General features: G+C 37.1%; 1 long non-coding RNA gene across 1 annotated transcript in view; it reads left to right on the top strand.

The window, feature by feature from the left end:
- Positions 1-678: 678 nt before the first annotated feature.
- The window catches only part of LOC134472033 (uncharacterized), a 56,926-nt gene continuing 36,126 nt past the window's right edge, over positions 679-21,478 (top strand). Inside the window, exons 1-2 of the long non-coding RNA XR_010041857.1 lie at positions 679-801; positions 9,338-9,414. This is a non-coding gene — a long non-coding RNA (uncharacterized LOC134472033). The remainder of the gene's footprint in view (positions 802-9,337; positions 9,415-21,478) is intronic.

Genomic DNA, 21,478 nt, shown 5'->3' with positions numbered 1-21,478 from the left:
ACGCCTGGGCTCTGAGACTATTGTACCATGGCATAGACAACCAACAAAATAGAAACTGCATAGGGACAGAAGGATTGTGGTATTAAGAGTCCCTGAGGGAGCATAAAGTTAAGAAATAGAAATTTCAACAAGCAAGCCAAGAATCTGCTTTACTATGTGAATACATCAGACTGAGTCCAGCAGGAATTTTCTGCATGAGAAGGCAAGTGAAGGTAGCCCATGGCAAAAAAATATAATTAAGGAGACCATATGTCTTCTAAGACAGTCCCAGTTTGTGCCTATTGTAGATCAATTACTTATTTATTTACTTACTTATTTTCAGGGCCTTCCTTCAATTTCAGGTGTCTCAATTTGGGTGATACTTTATTTGGCCACTTATTTATAACTTAAAGGAAGTTGGATAGCCTCTAAAGATGGAAACTCCATGTGGAATAATTTGGGGTGGATCTTCTGGTTCACACTGCATTCTTGAGCTGGTAGCTTGGGTGGAACAGTGGGACAAGGCTGTACAGGTTACTTCAGAGAGTTAGAGAACTGCTGTTTGGAAAAAAATATACTTGTAACATTAAGGACAGAAACACAGTTAAAATGTTGTAGAATATGAGATATTAAAGTAGAATTCCAAAAGAATGCTATGGAAGAAGGGCACAGCAGAGCAGAACTCTTATGTCATAGTGGCCGGGAAGCAGAGTACAGGGAGGAATGAGACGGAAGCCCCTTCTAGGTTGCACCTCAGTGACTCACTTGTAACCAGACCCCAACACACTCAGCTGTTGAAGTCATGAGTGGGTGATTCCATTGGTGAGTGTCCTCCCCTCACCCTCAAGACCATCTTCCTAAACTCCTACATCAGAGTACATGACAGTTTTGGGGGAAGATTCTAATGTTAAGTCACAACAGAGACAGAGAACATTGAGCCTGGATATGAGAAGAGCCAAAAAGATGGGCTACTCTAAGCTGGATCCGTGAGGAAAAGTTGTATATACTCACACTGGTAACCTTGTCTGCTGACTCTGTGGGCACCAGCGGGAGTGTGCTGGAGCCAATTACGTGTACAGCATCTCCTCCAACACACACTCAGCCTACATCATGTTGGTAGCTTCAAAGCAGCCATGCTGTATGTCTTCATTTACTCTGTGAAAATAAGCAAATGATGTAAATCAGAGCTTGCTTTTTAAAAATTCTTCCATGCAACTGGTTGTTAAGTATAGAACACCACTGGATCCTATACTATTTAGTGATGAAAATCAGAAATTCGTATGTTGAGTTGTTTTATGTCATTTTTTCCCGGTGTGTTGAGCTCTTAAACTTATCTGTCAGCTTGCTTTGTTGACAGAGTGACTGGTCTGACCTCACTGTCTGGCCTGACTGAGAGTCTGTCCTAGTAGAGTACAAAGCTCAGGACTTAATTCTGGGTCCAAGCCAGGCATTTCTGCCCTAGAGTCATGCTCAAACTCCAGAGTAACCCTGCCTTCAACTTAGTGGCGTGGCCATTTTGTTGCTTCAGCATTGCCAAATTGTTTATCTGGAAGTGAGCAGGTGGATGAAAACAGCAGAGTTGCCCTTCCAGGATTTCATTGCCTGCTAGGATGTCTTTGGTTGGTAGACAGACTTATCATGCCAAATTCTCAGGGGATTATTTCTGAAATTCAGAACTATGTAAAGAAACTCCAAATCCTAAACGTTCCATATGAGTTTGATGAAATGCAATTTGACACTGATCAGATTTTGCCAGGATTTTAATCCCAAAATATGTACTGATTTTCCACACAGCTGTTAACCATGCTATGGATATTGTTGCTTAAAACTGAAAAAATATGGACAATCTAGACAATAAAAAAGAACTATTCAGCTTTCTTAGAATAAGAAATAGGATCTAAAATAACTCCAGAGCTTTCACACACTGGAGTACCATATGCATTTGATGTAAAGAAGAAAAAGACATTTATGAGATACAAAAATCAATGCTGAAATATATGTATATCTAAGATAACACAAGAAACAATTAGCCTTGGAAGTATGACCACATCTAGCAGAAGAGCAAGGCAAATAGTTTACTAGAGACCCGAAATAATTAGATATGCCAGAATGTTAAGAAACAATTCGATATGATTTGCTTTTAAATTTAGTCATTGGGATGCACAATAACTGTTGAAGGCTCCTGAAGCTTTTGAGATGGGCATATTCCATGCTTGTGCTTTATTTTACCACCCTGTGTATCCTTGAAGTTGCTTGGGAATAGTGTAGGTTCGCTGATATTTCTTATGCTGAGGAGCGTTTCATGCAGGAGGACTGACATCAGAGCGGGCAAATATCAGCTATTCCTGCCTTGCAGTTAGCTATATGAAATTTTTCCCAATTCGGAAGACCATGAGTAATATGTGAGAGAAGTAAGAGGAAGTCAGACCCTGTTTTGAGTACCCACTTGTATTTAGGTATCCAATCATTTATCATCCCTACTTTATTTATTTATTTATTTGTCAGTACCGAGGATTGAACTCACTACTACACACTTGCAAGGTAGGCACTTATGCTGCTAAGCTACATCCCCAGCCTCCTACTTTATTTTTTTTTAAGATGCTTTAATGCAACTTTTAAAATACAAGACACAGTGCACTCAAAATAGGATTGATTGAATGAGACAATAAGAATAAGAAATATAAAGAATGTTAGAAACATAGTTCACACACATCTTCTGCATGCTGCCACCAGAGATGGAGGATGCATGGAGCTGAGCTCTCCTGGGCAGCCCTGATGGCAAAACATGATTGTTTCCCTGTCGTGCAAGATCTATGGAAGTAAAACAAAGCAATTGCTCAGAAAAAGCAGACTTACTACTGCCAGTAAGAAAGATTTCTCCTTTGGGTGCTCTTACAGAGGACACTGTAAAGTATGGAGCAACATCCTCACTGGCAGGTTCACTCAAGGGGAAAGAGGGTGTTATAAGGCTGTCACTTAGATTGTTGCTCCATGTGCACTGACATCATCATGCCAAAATATAACTTCAAAAACAAATTTAGATGGGAATGCTACTGTGTACAAGCAGGCACAGAATTTTCTGATAATTTAGAGACAGATTATTTGCCATGCCTAGGCAAAGAGATAATATTAATGTAGAGACAGATTTTAAAGTTTTCAGCTGAATGGAGAGATGATGGAATGGACTCTAAATTCTTTGGACAATTCTCCAGTTCTCTAATGATGAATCCATAATTCATCTTTCAGGTGAAATTTTGATAAACATGGTATGGCAATAAATTAAAAGTTAGCTTCCTTGATTGGTATCTGGAATACAGAGTCCCTTTAAATGCAGTCTTGTATTTAATTTTGTCTTACAAATTTACAAGAGTAAATTGAGATTCAAATCAGTTTGGTGATTTTTTTCAAGGTCATAGAGCTTATAAAAAGAGCTACTGCACAGCGAACCCCATTTAGCCATGCAACTTCTGTACCTTGCTAGAACCTGGTAGGGCTCTGCCCAGCAACCGAATCAGCTGCTGACCTTTGGGTAGGTCCTTCGGGCCTGGGAGTTGCCTGCTGTCAGTGGCACAAGCCAATGACCTGTACAGTGAACCCCATCCACACATGCAAACTTGGCACCTCACTCAGAACCTAGTAGGCCCCCCCTAGCCTCCTAATCAGCTGATGATCTTTGGATAGGTCCCTTGGGGCCTGGTTGGGCCCCACCCAGTGACCCTTAGTACCTGGGAATCCCATGCCCTCAGCAGCACATATCAAAGTCCTACACAGTGAACACCATCCAGCCATGCCTAGGCAAAGAGATAATATAGAAACCATTGTTCGTTTTCTGTTAGCTGGTTCTAAATACCCTGTAATACTTTCATTCTCTTGAATGGCTTCACACTGTCTTGAAATGTTTGATGCTATAGTATATGAAGTTATACTCAAATATTTCAAGGGAAGAGACATTATGGTAACTACTATTAGGTCGGGTTATCTTGTGGTGAAACACTATGTTGCTTAAATTGTTCTGTTCTGACCTGTATTGTTATGTTGTTATGTCCTCTTTTATCTCAATCGCCTCCTTTTTAAAAAATTATTTATTTTATTATTATTTTTTTAATTAAGGGAAAAATTAAAAAAATTAGCAAGATATATTATAGTAACTTTTTTGATTTCCTATTAACTTGATTTGAGGCCCTGTATTGCTCTCACCATCTTGTTTTGACTGATTTTACTCTATTCTGTTCTGTTTGATAGTAGCAAGTTTGAGAGTATAGGCAACTACTTTGAAGGTAGTAAGATTCACTATGATGCTCATTCTGGTTTGACTATTATCTTCTTTTGAAGTCCTGTAGTCTCCAATGTTTAGGTTTTATTGATTTTGTTCTGTACTGTTTGGTTCAATTTTATTATACCTGATGATATAGGCAATTATTTTTAAGGTAACAAGAGACATTATGGTAACCATTGTTGATCACCTTGTATTCTGTTTTTACATCATGTACTATGTCCATCCTTTGTTTTACTGACTGCTTTGTTTCGCCATATTCAGTTTTATTCTCTTCCAAAAAAAAAAAAAAAACCCAAAGTAATAAGAACTGTGGGAGTAACAAAACCAAAAATGTGTAAATGTTATTGTAAAAAAGAGAGGAAAAGAAAGCGTTCTAAAGGATACAACTGCAAGTGTATTTAGGTGTGTAAGATAGATGACTATATTACTAAGTTTTTGTTAGATCACTCAACACAACTGTTTGCAGTCTCACTGTTTGAATGTCCACTTTGTATGCTTTAATTTTGTAGCTTGAACAACTACTTCTAAGATGATAATATGAAATCTATTAACCAGTGATTTCTTACTGTTTATTTTTTTGAAATTCTGTATTACTTGTACTGTTTTGTTTTTTTCTTTAAATAAAATTTTTAAAAAAAGAAAGAATAAAAAAATGATAAGCCCTTAGCCAACTTTATTACAAAATAGGAAAGAAAAATCTCAAATTCAAGCATCAAGGAATGAAAAGGGTATAATCACTACAGATCCTGTGGAAATACAGAAGATCATTAATACCTACTTTAAAAACCTTTACTCTCATAGGTTCAGCAAAACAGAAAAAAATGGACAGATTGCTAGAAACACATGAATTACCAAAACTGGATTAAGAAGGTGTAAAACTGCTGAATAACCCAATTTCAGTTAATGAAATTGAAAATGTAATTAAAATTTTACCAACAAAGAAAAGCCCAGGTCCTGATCAGTTCACTGCTGTATTCAACAAGGAATTCAAGGAAGACTTAATTCCAACATTCTGCAAGCTCTTCAGTCAAAATGAAAGGGAAGCAATTCTTCCTAACTCATTCCTGGAAAACAGTACCAAAACCGGAGAAAGACCCAACCAAAAAAGAGAAATATAAGCCTATCTCCAAAGTGAACATAGATGCAAAATTTCTCAATAAAATACTGGCAAACACAATGCAGCCAATCATCAAGAAGATCTTACAGTGGGACCAAGTGGAATTCATCCCAGGAATTCAGGGATGGTTCAACATACACAAATCAATAAGCATAATGTACCCTATCAATAGAGCCAAAGATATGAATCACATGATCATTTCAATAGATGCAAAAAAAAAAGGTTTTGATAAGGTCTAACACTCATTCATGATAAGTACTCTACAGAAAATCAGAATAGATGGTCTTTACCTCAATCTGATAAAATCCATCTATGACATATGAAAGGCCAGCAACATATTAAAGGGTCAAAAACTGAAAGCATTTACTCTAAGCTCAGGAACAAGACAAGGATGCCCATTATCACCATTATCCTGTTCAATCTAGTACTGAAAATATTATCCAGAGCAATTAGATAAAAGAGAGAAATAAAAGGAATAAGGGTAGGAAAAGAAGAAGTTAAATTATCATTATTTGAGGATGACATGATACTCTACATAGAAGACCTCCAAAATTCCATTGAAAGAATAGCTATAATAAAATTCAGTCATATAAGTGGATACAAGTCAACACTCAAAAATCAATAGCATTCCTATATGCAAGCAACAAATTTACTGAGAGAGAAATAAGAGAAGCCATATCCTTCACAATAGTATCCAAAAAAATGAAACACTTAGAAATCAATCTAACAAAGGAAATAAAAGATCTATTCAGTGAAAATTATAATGCCCTGAAATAAGAAATGTAATAGGATCTCAGAAAATGGAAAGAGATTCTTTTTTCATTAATAGGAAGAACAAATATTGTGAAAATGACCATTTTCCCCAACATTGTTATACAGATTTAATGCAATTCCAATCAAAATATCATTACCATTCCTCACAGATCTAGAGAAATGATTCCTAAGATTCATCTGGAACCAGAAGAGACCTCGAACAGCAAAGGAAATTCTGGGGCACAAAGGCAAGGCAGGCGGCATCTCAATGCCTGACTTGAAGTTATACTTCAAAGTTGTAAAATCAGCATGGTACTGGAATAAAAACAGGCCTGAAGATCAATGGAATAGATTAGAAGATACAACCACAACTGCAAACACACTCAGCAACCTTATCTTGATAAAGGGACCAAACATGTTCACTGGGAGAAAGACAGCCTCTTTAATAAATGGTGGTGGAAAAACTGGCTCTCCATATGCCGAAAACTAAAACTAGACCCATGCCTATCACTATGTACTCAACTAAAGTCAAAGATCTAAATATTAAAACAGAAATACTAAATCTACTGGAAGACAAAGTAGGTAGAACTCTTGAAGACATAGGAGTAGGCAGAGAATTCATGAACAAAATTCAAACTACATGGGAAATATTTCCCAGAATTAGTAACTGGAATCTAGTCTTATTAAGAGTTTTTGCATGTCAAAAGAAATCTCCAACATAGTAAAAAGAAAACCCACAAATTGGGAAAAAATCTTAGTGAACTCTCCCTCAGACAAAAGAGTTCTATCTAGAACATATAATTAATTTCTTAAAAATCAGACCCCCAAAATTCAAAAACCCAATCAAAAAATGACCACTTGAGATGAATATACATTTCTCAGCTGAAGAAATATAAATGGCATACAAATACATGAAAAAATGCTTATCAGCACTGGTCTTTAGAGAAATACAAGTTAAAACCACACTGAGATTCCATCTCAGTCCGGAAAGAATGGCAGAGATCAAGAAAATCACCAACAATAAGTGCTGGAGAGGTTGTGGGGAAAAAGGAGCTCTTTTGCCCTGTTGGTGAGAGAGTAGACTGGTGCAACCACTATGGAAATCAGCGTGGAGGTTCCTCAAAAAGCCCGAATTGGAAATCCCATTTGACCCAGCTATTCCACATCTGGGCATATTCCCAAAAGAACTGAGAACATCAAATCACAGTGATATGTGCACCCATGTTTATAGCAGCACGATTTGTAATAGCCAGATCTTGGAAACAACCTCAGTGCTCATCAGCTCAGGAATGGTTAAAAAAAAATGTGATATTTTTATACAATGGAGTACCACTCACCTATAAAGAAGGATCCCATTGAGGCTTTTATAGTAAATGGATGCAACTTGACACCATACTCATAAGTGAAATAAATCAAACTCAAGGTGTAAATACTATATTGTCTCCCTAGAATAAGAAATTGAAAGAATAAATAAGATACAAAATCTTCAATAAATATTGTGAGAGCATAAGAAATTGCTCAAGGGGGAAAAATAACTCGGGGAAAGGAGAAAAAGAAGGGAAAACAAAAAGATATAATTTTGTATATACACACTTAAGATAGGATGTGCTACAAATTCTATTAGTTCTTGGAACAAAACAGCATTCATAAGATTAGATCAATTTTGCATGTTTATATGTGGTAATCCGAGTACTTTTGAAGATAACTATGCAAAATAACAATGTTAGTTATGTTTCTACCACCTTGTTCTGAAAGCCTGTAGTGTCATTGTTTTTGGCTCTTTGTAATCGTTACTTAATTGTCCATTCATTTATTGTTTTTCTCATAATTTGTTTTGTTTTGTTTTTGCTTTTCCCTTCAATACAGAAGAGATAGATATACATATGTAGACTTATTCATTCCTCAAACTTCTCCTAAGGAGTTTACAAGAATTGATTTTATTACATGTGACGATATGAAACAGCTACTTTGAAGAAAAGGAGACATTATGATAGCCATTGCTGCTTACCTATCGTCTTGTTTTGAAGTCCAGTAATACTTTTATTCTTTGTTTTGATTGGTTTTAGTCTGTTTTGTATTATTAAATTTCAATATGTGTGAAAGCATGGACAGCTATTATGAAAAGAACATTATGGTAGCGGTTGTTGATTTTCCTATTGTCTGGTTTTGAAGATCTGTAATGCTTTCATTCTTTTGTTTTGAGATATTTTATACTATTTTTCTCTTGTTTGAATTCATTGTGTGTGAAGATATGGACAACTATTTTGAAGAAAACAAGAGACATTATGGTAACCACTGTTGTGTAATTTGGAAGTGCTGTGTTGCTTGCATTGTTTTGTTCTGATCTACTTCATTCTGTTTTATTCTCTTTAAAAATAATAATAAAAAAGAGTCAATGAAGTTGAATTTAGGTCTTTTTTATTCCTTGACATGTGAACCTCTTGCTCCTGTGCCCTGGGCATTTGGGGATTGAGGGGACTGACCCCATATGCATCATGGCTGGGGCTATGAGAATCCACTCTTTCCTGTCTTCTCCAGTCCTAGTGCTGGACCTATGAGTCATGAAAAATCACACCTGACAAAATATGGACGTTCTGTCTTCCATGGGAGATATATCTGATATGTCTCATAAACATTTGTTAGATAGATATTATTATAATACCATAGACAAAACTATATGAAGATTGAATGTTTTGACACTTGCTTAGAGTGACCTTTGGAAACAGAAAGAGCAGGAATCTGGAAAGTGAAAGACAGCAGTGGGAAAGTGTCAAGACAGGCTGTGTTACTCGGTGTGATTAACACAAAGCACACGCAGCTTTTTCCTATGGGGCTTCTATAGGGTATTTAGAAAGGAAATGAACCTTGGGAGATGCCATGAGACATCTGTACTACCAAGGGTTCTCAGCCTTCACACAACCTCTTCTTTGCAGAGGATCTTAGAGGACCACTGCTGTGTGTTATAAAGTTTGGTTCTTTCCCAAGAAAAGGATGTCTCAGTTGGAGCCACTTGGGGAGTTTTCAAACATACTCTTTCCTGAGCCTCAAAGCCGAACACTGAGTTGGAATTTCAGTAGTGGGGAAGATCAGTATGTTTTGAAACTCCCTAGCTAACATACAGCCAGTGCTGAGAGCATGCAGCCCAGCAGGACTCCTCCTCTAGTGATTTAGAGACATCATGGATCTGATTTCTCTTTTCTGTCTCCGGATAGGGTCTCCCTAGCCTGCCGAATCTGGCCTTGAACTCATGATATTTCTGCCTCAGCCTCCAAACAAGTTGGAATTGCAGGTATGTGTTACCCTAGTGGGTTTAAGCCATGAATTCTGAAGAGTTTTGGCCTGTCTGCAAAAATCACTAGGAAGGAAATTATATCAATGTCTTTTATTGATATAATCTTTTCAAGCCTTTTTAAAAGTTTGTTTTTAACTACAGTGCCTCTGGCCTTCCCTTCCAGGCCAAGTCCTTAATGCTTAGCATATATTCCTCATTTTGTATTGTGCTACTCTATTCCATCCTATGTCAAGTAAAATTTTGGTTGTTGTCTATTACTTTCTCAAATCTACTCTTTTTTAAAATTAGGTACTGGGAATTTTGCTCAGAGCCTTTTCACTGAGCTATGCCTCTAGTCTCTTTTGTGTTTATTTTGAGACAGGTTCTTGCTAATTTGCTAAGTGTCACTCTCTATAATAATGTCATATAAATTAGGAAGATTCCACCTGAAAAACATTTTTGTGGAAACCTTTGAGGAATATTGAGGCTAATGGAGAATTTACTAGGGAAAAGCGGTCCACATTCCATCTGAGACTTTTGACTCCCAATATGAATCTAAAAGAATGGGAAGATGAAAGTTAAGATTTTCCTAGATATGAGGCCAAAGAGAGGAGAACAGAATGAACCATGATGTTTGTCAATTTAGTTTGCTACAAGATCCTTGGGAGAAATAAATTGAGTTCTCAAGGTGTATAATCGTGTCAACCACAGAGGTTGGAGTGAATTTGGCTTATAATGTCTCAAAGAATCCTGGTGTCAGAACAACAGAAACAATAAGAGAGCAGAGGGGACCTGACAGGCAAGGGGCAGTGAGGACCTTGCACTGAGAATGGAAGCCAGTGTGAGTGAGTTGTGCAGGGTAAATGCGAATCACAATCGGCCTGAGAAATCACTTATCACCGCAAGCTTCAGAAATGAACTTAATCTGTAAAGGCAGATTAAGAGACAGTGAGTTACCAAACAGTCAGTTGAAAGCAAATTGAACTTAACTGAAATAAGCTCAAATTGCACAAAATAATTCTTGAAAAGAATCAGTGAATAGACTGAAGTAGAAAAACGAACCGTAGAAAATAACACATTAAGGCTCAGTAAAAGTGACTGAGAATCTTTCCCCTGGCCTGTCCAGTGGGCTAGTAAATAGGGAAAGGAATGCGGGGAGAGGCCAGCAGGATGAGGGACGAAGAGCATAGGAATCAGGCTGGAAGGCCGAGGGGAGGAGTGCCTGGACTATGACATGTGGAAATGGAGGGACTGGCTCTCCCATGGTCTTAAGCAATTCCAGGCACACAGTAGAATGCTGCAGACCAGGTGGCATGGATATATGGATGTATCCATTCATTCTCATAGTTCTGGGGACTTGGAAGCCCAAGAGAAGGCGTGTGGCAGTCAGTGTCCTGGCTCGCAGTGGCCACTGTCTTCCTGAGATCTCAAATGGAAGAAAGGAGTAAGAGTACACTATGGAGTCCCTGTGATAAGGACATCAATTTCATTCATGAGGACAATCTCACTATATGAATTGTGCAGGGCTCTAAACATGCAGTCTATAGCTCCCTTCCATACTGAATGAGTTGAACAGCATTGAATTGCACTTTGTATGTTCTGAGGCTCTGCAATGAGGTGAAATGAATTTTCATCACCTCAGAAAGTGGCTGCTGTTGGAAACAGGGCAGTTAAATGAGGTCAGACTGGGTAGTTCAGTCTCCTAATCCAATACAACTGGTGTCCTTAAAAAGGGAAAGTTTTCTTCCATTATTTTTTTTCCACCATCTATCTCTGATAAAATTGAAATGGGGTTTGCATGTGGTAAGGGAAGTTCTAGTACTACATGTTGGATAATCTGGTTAATTATGAGGGTTTTATACTCTTATTTTGGACAATGTCTTTGAGTTTTCCTTTGGAATGAAATCTTTACATCTAAATATATGTTTTTATTACAGTTTTTAGATAACTTAGTTGCCCGTATGCTACAGTATGACAGAGTAAATAAAAATAGTCAATTATCACAGACAAGTCAGAATGTAAGAATATATTCTTTTCTCTCACTGTGTCTCTGAGTCTCGTCCTCCACCTTCTAACTTTTTGTGGTATCAGAGACCAAAGCTGAGGCCTTGCACATGTTAGGAAAGGGCTCTCTCATTCAGTTATGCCTTCGACTTTGTTTCTTTTTTCTTTCATCTCTTTCTGTATTTATACTTTGGCATAGAATCTAGCTGTCACTTAGGCTGGTGTTGAGATCCTGATCCTCGTACTTCTGCCTCCCAAGTAGGGGGTATTATAGGTGTACATCATTGCACCCAACCTGAATATATTACTTCTTAGGGAGTGTGATACAGTGTTACATTTCAGTATGGCTACAAAAACTTTAACTGGGAGCCCATCCGGTAAGAAGTGGGTGACTGGGTGATTGAATTTGTATAAAACATGCAAGTCCAGTTTACAGGTCTTGATGGATTAGAATGTTATACTTATTGAAATCAAGATAAAAGAGAAAAAACAACCAAGTGGAGCTCTTTCTTTAGAGATGGAAAAATCAGTCAATAGGTTGAAGATTAAAGAAGATTAAAGAACCATTGAATTAAACAACTAAACAACAAAAAAACTACATAGCATAAACCAAAGTGAATACTGAATTTTTAGCACAGTTGTCAGTCATGCTATTTTGTATTTTCTCTAATTTTGAATGCATTATTAAGAAAATGCACATTTCCAGCATAAACCTCTGTAACAGTTTTATTAATACATAACTAAACAAAGCTTCAAGACATGTGGCTTTGTTTCTGCTAATGAAGCAAATGGATGAGATTAAAAGGCTTCTTGATTGTTTATCCATCGTAGGTGGCTGAGAGATAGAAGCAAGACAGAATTTCTTTCTCTTTCTGCCCAGCTAACTTTTGTTATGCCTTCCACCTGATAATCCCATGGCACATAAGCTCTATGTTGAGGAAATAGATCTACTGAATCCTACACAACACACAGAGACAAAAAAACATGTGTTTCAATGTATTATACTTAGAACAAAAGAGGTTTTAGGCCCAGTTATCCCACTTATCTGAGGTGATCTTGAGAATTTAACATTTATTTTCTTTGGTTACAAAATGAAGGTGATGTATTTAAGGGGAGAATCATAAGGATTAAATAATATCCACTTACCAAATGGATTCCCTAGTAATTGATATTTTTGTTATCCTGTTGGGCTCATTGATAAGAGGTTGATTAAGGCCAACTATTACATTTAAAAGGGCAGAAAATACCGAATGCTAACGTCATATAGTTAATCTTTTCATTTTTCTGTTTTTGGTCATAAGTCTTGATTTTTGTCACAGATTTCATTAAAAATGCATTTAACCTATGAATATAATTTAAAAAGCATTGCAAATCTCCTCGTTGTTCCGAGTTTACTATTTGTCCTGTCTCTTAGCCAAAATCATGTGTTCTTGGGTCTGCAGAGAGCTTAGGCCAATTACAAAGTTAAAAAGACCACAAATTAGTATGAATCAGTTCTCTTTCACAACAGCAAGAATCGTTCCCTTGGGGCTCAGTCATAAACGTTGATGTAGGCTTTGTCTGACGCCTTCATACACTTATTTCTTGGAGCCAGCACACCATGACCTAAGAAAGCCAAGGAACCATAGAAAGAGGCCACTGGAATGCATTCCAGCTCTAGTCCCAGACACTGTCCTGCTCATGGCTGACATCAACTGCCAGACATGCAAATGAGCAAGCCTTCCAGTGATTTGAGTCTCTGGGCTTTGATGTGCCTCTGCTAATACCAACCAAGGCTAAAATGAGCTGTCTCTAGCAAGCCCTGACCAAGTCACAGATTGGTGGGAAGAACAGATGTCACTGCTTTAAGCAACTCATTGCATTTTGGTATGGTTTATTCACATGGCAACAGCAAACTTGAATAGCCTCCACATTTCTACCAAACCAAATATACATTCCTTCCCCTCTTTGTGTTCACTGACTACATTTCTAGTAGTAATTTTGGGTCTCTGGTATCCTGCTATTTACTACTGCATCCAAACTGAGTAATTGCTAGTTTCCTTCGTGCCTCTTCCTGTGGATCCTTATAATATTTTGTTCCATCTCTGTTCAACTAAATACTACACATTCTTCAAGATCTGTAATTAAGGTCAGTAATTTCCATCTGTTGTTCTTGCTTTTTCTTTGTTCTGGTTTCAGCAGCCTGATTTCCCTTCTGAGAAACCATTTCTTCTTAATACTTTACACAGATACTTCAGATAGAGTGTGCTTTAGTCTGCTTTAAGATAGGCAAAGCATTGAGATATGGGTGGTTAGCATAGTCAGTCTTACTAGTCAGTGGGATTAACTGAAGTCCAGTGAAACTCTTCCCAGGAAAAGTCTTCCAGTGGCACCTGCTGAAACACGAAGTTGTCTGTCTAGGGCCGAGTGAGAATTAAACCAAACTCTAGAACAGAAGAATCAAACATCATAATTCTCACAGCATCATTGGGACCTCTGGATTCAGCCATGCTCAGCGATCAGCCATCACTCTACTCACAACTTCTTAGTGCTGTCAGCCAAGCAATTCCTATTTTGACTGAAAGCCAGTTTGAGTTAGATTTCTATAACTTTATGGCCAAGAGATTTCTGAGTTGTGTAGACCACATCTTCCTAATCAATGTGTTAACTGTGCCTATTTGAAGTGTGATTTCATGCTTGGAGTTGGGGTGTGAATATTGTTTAAGATGAGATCCACGAGGACTTGCCTTTTTTTGTTACTCTTCTGTCCCATGCATGCATTTCTCATGCTGTCATTTGGTTACAGCATGTTCTAGAGCCATTTTGCAACGACAGGAGCTATTCACTGTATCAGATTATGCAGAGGATATTCACTTTATATGACTATATCAATATACAAATGTGCCAGGCATATGATGGATATTCAGTAGATATTATTTCTCCTTCCCATGCCACCTAGCATGGGTCTTGCTGATGGCTATCAAATCTATATATTTATTCAGTATTTCTAAGTAATACTGTATGAGAATTATGAAACAATTGTAACATGTAACCAGTCATGAGTACTATCTTAATTCACTCTCACAATTGGCCTGTATTATTCTTTTTTTTGTACCAGTGACAGAAATAATTACAAAAAGCCAGAGCACTTAAAAATCTGTGCATTGTCTCACAACTATAAGTTGTCAAATAAAGGCTCTCTCTGAGATTTTCTTTCTCTGCAAACATTTAGCTCATAGTCACAGCACTGTACATAATGCATGGGAGTTCCTGCTTGAGAAACATTCTAAATACCTGTTCTGAATTAAAGTAAGTTGACCTGATAGAAATCCTTAAATGCACAAGAAATCAGCCCTGGGATTAGTGCAGTAGTATTGTCCAGGCCGAGCAAACTACTTAGCAGCACCTGTGGAGGTAGATATGGTAAACAGAAATTTGGAAGGCATTTCAAAGAGCCAAATAGCAGGAGCAAATTGTTTAAATTCGTTCCTCCCACATCAGCCACAGATGTGAAGAAAATGACAAGAGTAGAAATTGCAAAAGCCTTTGCTAAAAAGTGTTGCAAATTTGGTGGCTGTCAGCCAGGAAAATATATGGTCCCTGGTTGTCACAAGTGCATAGCAGAACAAAGAATCTCAGGCTTTGGGGGAAAGATGATAGGACTGGAAATAAAAAGCTTATGAGGAAATGGAAAATAAGAATCTGAGCAAGAGTCAATGGAAGTGAAAGGGCCTTGAAAGTTTCAGCAAGCCAGTGCAGAGTCTGAATGAGTATATGTAGGGAAAGTCTGCTACCTGTAGACCTGCAAGGAAAGTTTTCATCTCATCTGCTCAGGAACTGAGGTGGCTGGCTATTAAAGTTCTGATGGTTTCTTGCGAGGAGGAAATGTACTCATAGGCAAATTGAAAATAAAGACCATATAATCCAAATTTTTGTCATAGTTCAATGAAAAATTAAATATTTATTTTATATATATATATATTTCTTTTTTTGGGTACCGGGGTTGAACTCATGATTGCACCCTTCCAAAGCAGGAGTTTATGCTGCCCTGCTAACCCCCTAGCTCATACTTATTATAGATTAACAATACCCATGTAAGAGGCAGATTATTTTCATATTAATTTCCTGGTGGGTCCCATGTAGAATCCCTGATTGTGAACACGGGGGCATTTTTGTGCCCCTTGTGCTGCAGAGAATGGGGAGAGAACCAGAGAAGAGCACGTGTGTTACATGTCATTTGTATTTCAGAGCCCTGCTTTTTCACATCTAAATTACAAGCCATGATTGTGTCTTCCTGGCGGTCTTCTGCAGGGTTAAAGGGGAAGTCCAGTGAAGTCCTCACTGCCCAGTCTCACGTACTGGGCACTTCTTGCTGATTGAAGAGACCTGGAGCCCACATTGCCTTGGTGCACTCACTGAGCAGCCCAGTCTCTGGGGCCAGTGAGCAGATACCTATCAAGTTCAATTGATGCTTGTTTGTTGCTCACTTGGAAAGGTGCACAAATAGGCTTGCTTTCTATTGTATTCACAATTTGTGTGAAACAAACTTTCTAAGAGTACTAATATGACCTTAAGTAACTTAAAAGATCCTGAAGATTAGTTTAAATAGCCATCATAGTGATAAAGCGGAGGGGCCAGTGGGCTCAGCCTTCTCTCTGGGATGACAGTTCTTTCTAATGAATATGTTCTGTCTAGGGGCCGTGTCTTGGTCAAAAGGCACAAACTCAAGAGACATTTTACCTCCTGTCCTTTAAGGGTGCCTAGTAACAAGAAAAATCAACTCCCTTGAGCATCATTCTAATTTGCATCAGTCCCCAGAGGGAATGAACAGTATATCAATTGGAATTTGCTAGGTTTTGCTTAAAACTGTTGTAGTATTGTTAATTGCGATTTAATTCTAGATTATAAACACCTCTTCCAAAAAGCCATTCTCACTGTGCATGTTATGTAAATATATTACAAAGGTATGAATAAGAGAGATTGATTGCATTACAGGAAGACTGTTGAGGGCTGTGGTAGGATATGTGAGAGCCCGTGCGGGGAAGAGGGTAGAAGCGGGGACACGTTAGGGAACAAGCCTGGCAGATTTCGGTGCAAGGACAATGTTGAGGATAGATGAGTTAGTGAATTCACCTAATTCTTTCAAAATGTAATGAAACTATTTTCTTATTTCATAGACAATGTACTATTTCAGCTTTGTGAGAGTAAGCTACTTTCCCAAATTCATACTTTCTCTATTACACCAGCATTTTACAGTTTTTCTTTGTATTGTTTTGGGGTCAGCTGTTCCTTTCACAAGATTAAATACTTGTGAATTTTCTAAGGGTTATTTTAGTAGTTATTCATTTTTTGCATAATAAATCACTTTAAAAATTCTAAAATATTTTATTAGAGAATATAAAACTAATGTTCATATTATATTTATTTAAGTATAATTTTACTACTCTTTAATTATATTTATAATATATAATGATTAACTTTTGTCCATTTAACAAATATTGCACTCTGTAATTTATTGCAAAATCCTAAAAAAGCCATAATTTGGCCATAAATAAATTTATGAATCTTATATTTTTGATTTAGAGCTTGAACCAATAATAAAATGTAGATTTACTTTAACTCTAGATTGTGATATCACAAAGGTTAAATAAACTTCATTTAATGTTTGGAAGTTTTGAATTTATCATTTAAAAATAAATTGGTTTGTTTAATCATTTTCATATTTTTTTTCTAAATTATAGGTAAACTAGAAGGGATCGGGCTGCTTATTGCAATAATTCATCCACAATAAGACATTCCAGATGTCAGTGGCCTTTATTCCTAGCTAATGAAAAGCCACATTGGTCATGATCATCGCTTTGTTTTGCGCGCTCTTTATTGTCAGAGGCTTCCTGCTGGTGAACACTATGAGGAGACACCTGTGATCTACTGCTCTTACGGGGAGCATCTTATAGCACGTGTCTTAGTCTGCTTAGTTTGCTTCAGGGGTGCACTCTGACTTAGTAGAATTATCTCACATGTTTTATATGTTCTTTGACTATTAGTCTGACTTTCAATTTGCATATATGATAATTAACCTTATAAGGCATATAAGATAAATAAAATGAATCTGATACTGAAAAAATAAAAAGGGTAAGGGAGAAGGAAGGGATTGAACTGTGCTATGTACATAAACTGAGTCCCTACAGTGAATGTAATCAGTACAAGCATGAACCAATAAAACTCAAAATAAAAAAGAAAGAAAATACCATAGACTGGGTAATTTAAAAAACTGGAATTTTATTTTTCATAGTCGAGGAGGCTGTAAGTCAGATAAATTCCAAGTCTGGGAATTGGAAGTCGGACCAATTCCCAAGGAAGGATCACTTCCTGATTGTAGACAACCTCCTCTATACTGTGTCCTTCCACGATAGAGAGAGAGCAAGCTCTGATTGTGCTTTTTCTTATTACAGGGACACGAATCCCAGTGTGATAGTCTGATTCTAGGGTATCATGCAAACCAACAGTGCAGAATATACCCCCCTTCCATACTATCACATTGGTAGTTACGACTTCAACATATACAGTTGTCAGGAGACACATTCAATCCATAGCAGCACACTTGCTGAAATGCTTTGGTTTGCAAGGGGGGCCTTAGATCACTCCCTGGGACTTACACTGAGACTCCTGACAGCGTGTTGGGTCTATGAGGGTGCGTTTCCTCAGAGCCCACACACATTCCAGGCGACAGCAGAGGTGAACAGTTTGCAGTCAGAAATCCTGGCCTTTGAACTTGGGAATCTGCATACATTATACCAGAGAGCAGGAGAGTGGAGAGAGAACCCACTCTCCACTCCCCTGTGTCCAGGACAAGGACTCTACATGGCAAACCTACCTTCCAGGTTACCAAGAAATTGTCACTGTGAAGGAAGAGGATGGGGCATGCCTGAACAGTTGGTTAGGTTAATTTGCAATGCTTAACTATTTAGTTGCTTGGTGTGTGGGGTTCCATTTGTAATTTTACTTCATTTTTCGTAAATGTTAAGGATGAATCTGGCAACCACCCATGAGTTATTTTCATATATACTCTTTGATGTTAACATTATGCATTAAGCAATTATTAGTTGTGATAACTATAAACCAAGCAGTGGGCAAACCACGAGGATGGTTATCAGTGCTGAGAAGAGCAGTAAACCAACAGATGATCTTCAGAATCAAGTGGCCAAGTAGCATAAAAAAATAAATTCCTTGAACATTGTTCTGTTTTGTATCTGTTCTCCAGAAAGAAACCACAGAGCAACTGAAAATTTCTAAACTTTGCTAATGGCCATGAGGATTCATTTGATGTATACTACAAGTCTCCCAAATTGCTGCATTTGAAAGGAAAATATATGTGTAATAGTAATTATATTCATCAATTATAAAAGATTTTCCTTCCTCTCCCATTTCTGCTTCTATTCCCAGCTGCCCCTCTGATACACTCTCACATCTGAAATTTCTGCTCTTGTAAAGTTTGTAGTGCTGTTTTTCATGTCTGATTTTAAAAATGTGTGCATGTCTCATTCTTTTTTTTACCTTTTCCACTTAATATTGTTTTAAAATGTATTCACATTGCTGTACTGTTTGATTTTATTGCTTCTCATTGCTGGAGTTTATAGAATACATGTCATTGACTTATCAGTACCCCAATGATGAGCATGTAGATAGTTTTCAATCCAATCAAATGATCATATCGTGTATGATCCTTACCAGCGTCGCTGATAGGTAAGGAATTTTCTGCAGTGTTTACCTCAGCGTGGTGTTGGCAGTAGGGCTTAGTCATATTTATTTCAGTAAATGTTGATGGCTTGTTTCTCAGAACTGCTGCACCTAGTTTAACTTCCTTAAGCAACTTATTTGTGTTTTCATTTCTCCACACCTTCATTAACACTTGATACTTTCTACTCTTCAAAATTTGCCATTCTGAGGCATGCATGTGGTATCCAAGTATTATTTTTCCTTAATAAAACATCTGTTACTTTAACATGTACCTCTCTGCGCTATTATTGTTGAAATTTTAAGAAGAATTATTAAGTACTATTGAAAACAATTTACTTTCGTGTCTTGCTCTTGTTATTTGCTTATTTGACTATGTCTGTTTGGTTTTGTATGTTCTCATCTTCAGTGGTTGATGTAAACTCATGTATTCATTCAATAAACAATTTTGTTTGTATGCCTGCTATGTGTCAGGTATATAAAAATAACTTGTCACTCCTGTGAGACAAGAAGTGCTGGTATGTGTGTTTCATTTGCAAAAAGGACATCAGTTTAAATGTTCTGTTCTTGTTAGGATTCTTTTTTCTTCATTTCCTCATCCTTTATTCCTCCCTCCTCTATCTCCTGTGCCTTCTCTCCTTTTCCCCTCTCCATTCCTCCCCTTTCTATTCCCTTCTTTCCTTTCCTTTGTATTTTTAACTTAACACTATTTTAAGAAACATCTATCTTAGTTTCCACACAAATCCCCTACATTAGTTTTTACTTGAGATTTTAGGCATGAAAAATTTTTCCAATAAAAGATTCTGCAACTTTTTCTTTTAGAAGAAAATAGAGTAATTGAGAAGCAGCTGAGGAGAGATTAATGGTGAAATAATTTTGGTATGACCTTCTTTGTAAAAGGAATATTTCTGTGGCACTAGGAGAAATACTAAGATGTGGTCACTCCTCCTCTGTTGAGTGGGCAATTTCTCTGACTTGAAAATGAGATCAGCACGATTGCTATTCTAATAAGACCATCCAGCTGTGCAGTGCACTTTCTCCATCTCATTGGAGATTAGGGCACCCTTCATGGTCTTCAGGAGAAGGCTGGATCTTGATGTACACTTATGTTCATGTACGATCACTGCCGGTATTTTTTATGCCCATGACATTGGCCTTTATTTTCAAAAATAAATAGGCACGACTTTCTTTTGTACTGCCTGCCTTTTAATTTTTTATTTTTAAAAATAAAAAAGAGTAGAAATAATATAGAATTAAAAAAACTAAGAATCAACACTAGTTAATATATTATACATTGTTGTATTAGAAGTACTCAAGTTACAAAATCAAAGCATAAAAAATGAACAGAGAATCAAACAATGACAGCACAAACTATTCTTTTTGATGAACTAACAGAATTAGTAGTATGGTTATCTATCATGCACACTTAAACATACATACAGTTATATATGTAGACCTACAAGCTGTTCTTTCCTTTTGAGCACTTTCTTTCCCTTTCATTATTATAATATCTATTGTACATTTTGGATCTTATTACTCTTGAAGTTTTTTATTATCATTATTTACTTTTTATGCTAGAGAGACAACACAGTATTTACAAATGTGAGTCTGATTTGTTTCATGTATGAGTACCATTTTGAGTTGCCCCCATTTACCTATAAAAGCCTCAAGGCCATCCTTTTTTACAGCTCAGTAACATTCCATTTCATAAAAATGCCATATCTTTTTCATCTACTCTGCAGTTGATGGGCATTTTGGTTATTTCCAAGATTTAGCTATTACAAATTGTGCTGCTGTAAACACAGGGCATATTTATCACTGTGACATGACCTTTCCAATTTTTCTGGGAAAATAGCCAGAAGGGAAATAGCTGAATTGAATGGGACTTCCAATCCTAGGTTTTTGAGAAATCTCCATACCAATTTCCACAGTGGTTGCACCAATCTACATTCCCACCAACAGTGGAAAAGTGTTCCTTGTTCCCCACAGTCCTACCAACATGTGTTAATAGCATTCAAAAAAAACCCTTAGGAATCAATCTAACAAAGAACATATAAGACCTATATGCTGAAAATTATATTGTTATGAAAAGGAGATTGAAGAGGATATTAGAAGACAGAAAGATATCCCTTGCTCTTGGTTAGAAAAAACCAATATTGTGAAAATGGCCACACTCTGAAAGCTGTTGTACAGATTCAGTACAATCCCAATCAAAATACCATTAATATATCTTACAGATCTAGAGAAAAACCTTCTAAAATTCATTTGGAAATGGAAGAAATCTAGAATAGCAAAGACAATTCGGGCAACAATGACAAGGCAGGAGGCATCTCAATCCCTGTCTTGAAATTATACTATAAATCTA

This window comes from Cavia porcellus, unplaced genomic scaffold (genome assembly GCF_034190915.1).
Source record: "Cavia porcellus strain 051 isolate PalLab524CR breed Dunkin Hartley unplaced genomic scaffold, mCavPor4.1 scaffold_21, whole genome shotgun sequence".
NCBI classification, from domain to species: Eukaryota; Metazoa; Chordata; class Mammalia; order Rodentia; family Caviidae; genus Cavia; species Cavia porcellus.
This window is presented reverse-complemented; position numbering and strand designations above follow the sequence as displayed.